We start from the raw sequence: 7,964 nt of genomic DNA on the forward strand, positions 1-7,964 counted from the left end.
ACAATCAAAGAAAAGATAGCGAAACACCGGGAAGAATTAGCAAAAGAACGAAGATGCTTGATTAGAGAATATTTGAATGATGCGGCGGTAGGATTTGGAGAACGAGAGCTGAAAGCTGGAATGAATAATTCTGAGATGATGGGCTCCGGAGAATCAAACTAAAAAGACTCTTGAATTGCACCGGATGGGTGAAAAGAATTCTCACAATTGAAAACAATTATGAGAGGATGGCATAAAGCTAGCACCAAGAATCTTCAAGATAATGGATATGATTGCAGAGAAACTCTTCTTCGGTCTTGAAATGTTGAGAATGATGACGAGAACCACCACTTAGAATTGTTTAGACACTCCGGGAGAATCAAAAGCGAAGAGGTTGAGCCAACGATGAAAGAATTTGAACGATCTTGGAGGAAGATATATGAATGATGATAATTCATTCTTACGTCAAACTTGGAAAAGAATTTAAGAATAACTCTGAAAAAGAATTAGAAGAGTCAGGTAAGATCCTGGAAAAAGACCTGTGGGTTAGGGCCCACTCAAGAGAAACGCCGTTGAACGATTTAAAAGAGAGAATTCGCCGGTTGAATTAAATGGCTTGAATGAGACAACAACCTCGAAATAACTTGAACGAATCGAGAATGGAAACGTGAATCTTTTGAGATATCTTCGGTACTCAGGAACAATTGAATAGCGAGAAGTGGATGATTAAGAGGTGCACCGGCATGAGAAGACATTTGAAACAAGGAAAGGATATGATCGACAAAGCTTGAATTGAATCCATCGGAGAAGAAAGAGAAAGAATAATGATGAACTTGAGGCTCCGTTAGTATCTTCCTGAGAATCACCGGATAAGAACGTTGACGAAAAAGAATGGAGAGACTTCCCATCCATAAAAATGATACTTTGATTAAGAAATCTAAGTCCTTGAACAAAAGGGTGGGAGGGCGGGAAAAATAAAGACAACTTGGAACAGATGAAACAAACACCATTGCAAAGAACTGAGAATTTGATCTCGCTAATGTTGAAATGATTGAATCCACTTGAAGAGAAACACGCCGGTTGAGAAGAAAATGAGATGACAAACTCGATGATCAAGAAGGATTAGTATTCACATAGGAATATGAGAACACCTCTTAGGAAAGGTATGGAATCAACACTTGACATGAAGCAACTCGAATACCACAAACCAAAACAAAACAAAGGATTGGCTTGCAGAATAAACTGGAACAAACATATGATAGATCTTGTATCGTATCATGTATCTTTGAAAGATATCCTATGAGATACTTGAATTCCCACTTATAAACTCCCGAAACTTTCTGGTTATGCAATCAGGTGTTGGGGATACAGGGGAAGCATAATATCTCACCCAAAATAACAATACCTACATCCAGCTGTATCCATCCTTCAACACATAACCAAGAAACCTTCGGAAATCGTGTACCTCAACCTTCGAAAAGCATTCGTTATACGAGTTATGGCAATACTCCTGAACTCCCGCCCCAGTACTGGGTGTCGAGGTTATCTCACCAACAACTGCATAAAAGAGATTTTTGATGTCGGCGAAATTCAGGTATTCCAAAACTGCAACGACAAAATTGTGACGACAACACCTCGGAGCTCAACTCCCCGGGACACTTCCACAACCCCTAAATGTCAGGAGGCACCAAGAACAAATGTTCTCGTCACAAGACTATCGGAACGATTCCAAGATACCCGCATGATCCTAAAAAATAATTTCGTGAAATTTGAGGAGAGGAGAGTCAAAACTTCTACGGCAGGAGGCCTCACCAGAGCGACAAAGGGACTGAGGAGTAAAAAGAATACTACTCTCCAAATCCTAAGACACAAAACATTTTGTTCTAGACTCAACAACGTCAGCGATTCGATCAAGCAGGGGGCTCCTAAGTCCAGGATGGCTCTAATTACCAACTTGTAACACCCACAATGCGGCTATATCTCCCACGTGTCGGGGCACGACTTAGAGGCATAGCCGCATGGTAGGTGTGTCGCAAGAGGGGTAATCTTCACACAATCCCATGTAATGAATAAGAAAGGGATAAAGAGTTGGCTTACAATCGCCACTTCACATAAATACAAGTTAAACATACATCATCCAGAATACAATCAAGGTTCAACTACAGAACCAAAATAAAAGAAGACAACCCCAGATGCTAGATCCCCGATCGTCCCAACTGGGCTCCACTGCTGATGAACGGGAAATGAAACAACACAACGAACACGATCTTCATCGAGCTCCCACTTGAGCTAAGTTGCATCATCTGCACTGGTATCATCGGCACCTGCAACTATTTGGAAGATTCTGTGAGTCACGAGGACTCAGCAATCTCACACCCGCGAGATCAAGACTATTTAAGCTTATGTGTAGGAGCGAGAAGGGAAGCAAATATGGTGTAGCAAGCACTAAGCATATATGGTGGCTAACTTACGCAAATAAGAGCGAGAAGGGAAGCAACGCAATGGTCGTGAACTAGATGTGGTCAAGAAGTGATCCTGAAACTACATACGTTCAAACATAACCCAAGAACCATGTTCACTTCCCGGACTCCACCGAGAAGAGACCATCATGGCTACACACGCGGTTGATGCATTTTAATTAAGTTAAGTGTCAAGTTCTCTACAACCGGATATTAAAAAATTCCCATCTGCCACATAACCGCATGCACGGCTTTCGAAAGTTTAAACCCTGCAGGGGTGTCCCAACTTAGCCCATCACAAGCTCTCACGGTCAACGAAGGATATTCCTTCTCCCAGGAAGACCTGATCAGTCTCGGAATCCCAGTTACAATACATTTCGACAATGGTAAAACAAGACCAGCAAAGCCACCCAATGTGCCGACAAATCCTGATAGGAGTCGCACGTATCTTGTTCTCAGGGCAACACCGGATGAGATGGGCTACGAGTAAAACCAACCCTCGAGTTTCCCCGAGGTGGCCCCTCAGGCGGCTCGGTTCGGACCAACACTCATAGGAGCACTGGCCCGGGAGGGTTTAAATAAAGATGACCCTCGGGCTCGCGAAAACCCAAGGGAAGGTTATAGGTTGTTAGGAAAATGTAAAACCAAGGTTGGGCCTTGCTGGAGGAGTTTTATTCAAAGCGAACTATCAAGGGGTTCCCATAACACCCAACCGCATAAGGAACGCAAAATCAAGGAACATAACACCGGTTTGACGGAAACTAGGGCGGCAAGAGTGGAACAAAAACCAGGCATAAGGCCAAGCCTTCCACCCTTTACCAAGTATATAGATGCATTAATTAAATAAGAGATATTGTGATATCCCAACATATCCATGTTCCAACATGGAACAAACTTCAGCTTCACCTGCAACTAGCAACGCTATAAGAGGGGCTGAGCAAAAGCGGTAACTTTGCCAAACAACGGTTTGCTAGCAAAGGTGGGTTAGAGGATTTACATGGCAATATGGGAGGCATGATATAACAAGTGGTAGGTAGCGCGACATAGCGATAGAGCAAACAACTAGCAAGAAAAGATAGAAGTGATTTTGAGGGTATGGTCATCTTCCCTGAAATACCGCAAGGAAGAAGAACGGGTCCATGAAGAAGACAAGCGGACGTAGTCGAACGGATCCTCACAACTCCGGAATGAAACCGAAGCTAACGAGAGAAGCAACCTGGAAAGAAGCAAGCAACATAGTAAACAACCATCACATAAACATGGCATGATGCACAACCAAGTATGATGCATGTCCGGTTTAATGAGGCATGGCATGGCATGGCAAAGTGCACAAACAATACTACAAATTAAGTGGAGCTCAATATGCAACGAGTTGCATATTGACGGAACACGACATTCAAGTTATTTAGTTCAATCTCGTTTATGTATCCAACAATATTAAATGTTGATTAACTTGGCAAGAGGTGAAGCATAATTAAATGTGACACTCTAAAATTTTTATTTGGTTTTTATCAAAAATTTTGTGGTTTTTGAGGAAAGGCCTTGTTTTAAAAATTTTCTTTTTCAGAAAAACCTTCCACTTAAAAAAAACTTCCTTTGCCTTGGCAAGGATTTTATTTTTTTCAAACTTTGGTGGTTGATCTTTTGAAAACTTCTTCTCTGTTGGTTCCCTCTCAAAATTTATTTTTGGGAGTTTAAATTATTTTTCTTTTAAAATAAAACTCTATGAAAATTTGGGAATTTCCATATCTTGGAACCATCCTTGACTTAGCATTCTTGCCCATGTGATAAAACCTCTCCAAAAACCTCCCCTACACCTTGTGATCAACCCAAGTTCTCTGTCCCAACTAATCCAAACAAGTTTTGGATTTTATTATAATTATTTTCCCTCTCAAATCAATTCTGAAAATTATTTGGAGCCTTAGTGATTTTCAAAGCAAGTACTCTTTTTCATTTGAGTTTTGACCTCACACCAACTCCCCTGGATAGTCCTTTGTATCCACAACTCAGAACCATCTTGATCCACTCCTTCTCTTTTCAATTTTTTCAAAATTCAGTCTCTGCAAGTTTGGACCAGATTTGCCAAATTTGATGAAATTCATATCTACACTCCCCCAAAAATTCCACCAAAATTCAGGCAAACTATTTGAGCAATGAGAAGCCACTCCACCAAGAATCAGCTCATGGAAAAATCCCTACATGCCTGGAGCATTCTGTCGAACACCTGAGCTACACTGTTCCTTTGCAAATTCAGTAAGTTCAGTCTTCAGTGTCGTCTTCGTCCGTCAGTTTCAGTCACGCGGCCACAGTGCCCTTGGCACGTTCCTCGCCGCCTCTTCCTCTTGTCCGAAGCTTCACACGCATGCGTGGAGCCTTCCTGGCGTCGGTAGCGCGCTGGCCCGCCCTCGCCGGCGTCTTCTGCAGCGTCGGGACCTCCCGTGGCGGCCGACAGGAGACACACCACGGCAGAACGCCGTTCAGCGCCGCCCAAAGCCCCCTGGCTCTCCGCGTGGCCTCATGCACACCAGCGCACGCCCGTGGCACCGCCACCGTGGCCGACAAGCACGGGACGCGCTCTCCGCCGCCGACGGGCCCGCGCCATCCCCGTTCCGTCGAGCTCGCCCTTAACACCCAAACCCCGGCCAGTTTAGCACCAAAACGGACCCATTGAACCTCCGTGATGACGCTCGACCCCCTAACCACCCCGACCGAGCACTGCGCCACCGTAATCACTCGCCGGTGATCCCCGTTCACGGCAACCGCCTCGGACCGCATATATAAAGGGGCCCCGAGCTCACTCTCGTGCACGCAGCATCACCACTCCTCACCAACACCCCGCCAGGCCACTAGGGGGACCTCGAGGAGGTCTCCTCCCCCAGCTCCGGCCGCCTCGCCCCGCCTCGGCCTCCAGGTCGATTCACTCTGGTGAGGCCATCTCCGGCGCCCAAACCTCGTCCGTAGCTCTCTTCCACACCTAGCACCCTAACCCCCTCGTCAATTTGAACCTTGCAGCCCTCTCCGGCGAGCTCCATCCTCGTCCGAACCACCGTCCGCCGGAGCAGGGGCCGCCGTCGACACAGTGCTCGCCGGCGACCACCACCACCACCAACCGACGCGGAATGGCGCCCTGAGCACGGAGGTACTCCCTGATCTCCCTGCCTCGCCGTGGATCGCCGCCGGCGACCACCGCGGCTCTCGGGCGCCGACGAGCTTCGTCCGCCCCGTTTGAATGTTTAAACCTGACAAGTGGGACCCCACCGTCAGCCTCTCTGCCTTTTCTATCGAACTGTTTTCTGGAAGCGCCTTCGGGCAAATACGTCTTTCCTCTGGGCTGGCGTAGTCGCTACCGAAGCGCTTTCTGTTTTTATGAACTAGCCCCTAGAAAACTTCTGTTTCATTACAGATGAGTCCCTGGACAAAAACCTTTATAACTTTTAAACATAAAAGTATTTTTGATTGATTCTTCTTCTGTTCTCTTTAAAATTTTGTCTAGTTTTTTATCAGATTTATTTGAAAAATATTTGGTATACTTTCTGTGCACTCCTTGGTATTTACGATAGCGCATATATTTTCTTTATACCGTAGATACCGAAGGAGGTGACGGAGCCGCGATTTTCACCGAGCTAGGCTCCGACTACTCCGAACCAGGCAAGCATGTTTGAACTTTTGATATGATGAGTGTCTTGGCATGTTTTGCATTTAGTTAGTTTCATGGCATGTTGAGAAGCATATCGATGAACGTTATTTTATGTGATAATGAGGTAAGTGAGTTCGATGATCCATACGTGGATGAATGTGAATATGATTGGCCATGTGTTGGCATGAGGATGGGTAAGATGGCAGTGTTGTAGCATGCCAGTCTTACGCCAGACTATGTGACTTCAGTGTCAAACCGTGTCGGTCCAGTTCCTCTCATTTCTTCCCTGTACTACCACATGTTTTCCGCAAGGAATATGGTTTAGTAAGTTGCAAACCGCTTTTCTGGTACACACCAAAAGGAGAGGCCGTGATGATGGTTCCATGGCCCTGGATTAAAGCCAGTCATCCGGTCAGGGGGCATGGGTGTTTCCGGTTGGGACCGAGAGGGGGGCACCCCTTAGAGCGCGCGTATATAAATTTGATCCCATGCTATTCGAGATTGTGATCTCCCCGTCTCAAAAGTTTTTCTTGGACGATGTCTAGGGTGATTCCTAGCATCGAGAGGTAAGGATGGGTGTGTACTGGTTAGCTGTGTTTTCTTCCGAAATACCGTAAACGGAACTAGTCCTTCGTGACTACGGAAATCCGTTGGCTGTGGGAATAATTTTGTACAAACTCTGCAGAGTCATATATCCCTCCAAATCATCTATTCCATGTCCAAATTCGTATTATCTTGTCCTAACAATGACAGTGTTGATGACAAAGACTCTGGTGTTCCGCATGAGTGCTAATTCCGGAAATGATATTCCTGTGGATGGACTAACCCATTTATTCTTATGAATTAAAAGTTTATTATGATTATTATTTATCTGTCCATAAAAGCCCTTTCTGTGATGTCGCCCCGACGTCCGACTGTGGCATTTCTTTTCAAGCCCTTTCTGTGATGTCGCCCCGACGTCCGACTGTGGCATTTCTTTTCAAGCCCTTTCTGTGATGTCGCCCCGACGTCCGACTGTGGCATTTCTTTTCAAGCCCTTTCTGTGATGTCGCCCCGACGTCCGACTGTGGCATTTCTTTTCAAGCCCTTTCTGTGATGTCGCCCCGACGTCCGACTGTGGCATTTCTTTTCAAGCCCTCTCTGTGATGTCGCCCCGACGTCCGACTGTGGCATTTCTTTTCAAGCCCTTTCTGTGATGTCGCCCCGACGTCCGACTGTGGCATTTCTTTTCAAGCCCTTTTTGTGATGTCGGCCCGACGTCCGACTGTGGCATTTCTTTTCAAGCCCTTTCTGTGACGTCGCCCCGACGTCCGACTGAGGTATTTCTTTTAAAGCCCTTTATGTGGTGTCGCTAAGACGCCCGACTGTGGCATCTTTTTCTTTATATTTATTTGTTCACCTTTCGAGGCGTCGCTTCAGACACCCGATCGGAAATTATTTATGTTTTGTTGGAATTTCAGGTGGACTACCGCCGTTTCCCTTTTACTTACCCTGTTATGATAATTTTGAATGAACGTTGGTGAATTTATTCATGACGCATCCATGCATGCATTTGTTATATCTTACGTCCGAACTGTCTTGCGAGTACTTTCAAAGTACTCACTGGCTTGTTGATTTGGCCAGATGCTGACGAAGGCGATTTCCTGGATGAAGAGTTCGATAGCGAGTCCGACACTTAGAGGAGTCCCAGTCAGTCTCGTGCGACCCTGGATTTGGTCACTGTTTTATATCCGCTTCCGCTACCAAATAAATTCATCGAGCCTCACCTCGACGCTCGATGAGATGATAGACTTAGAGTCTTGTATTTCTCTCCCCGCTGTGTTTTTCCACCACCGCCCTATCCTCGAGTCAGTAGTATGTCTCCACACCACTGTGTCATGTCCGCCATT

Source organism: Triticum aestivum, chromosome 7A, assembly GCF_018294505.1.
Source record: "Triticum aestivum cultivar Chinese Spring chromosome 7A, IWGSC CS RefSeq v2.1, whole genome shotgun sequence".
Lineage (NCBI taxonomy): Eukaryota > Viridiplantae > Streptophyta > Magnoliopsida > Poales > Poaceae > Triticum > Triticum aestivum.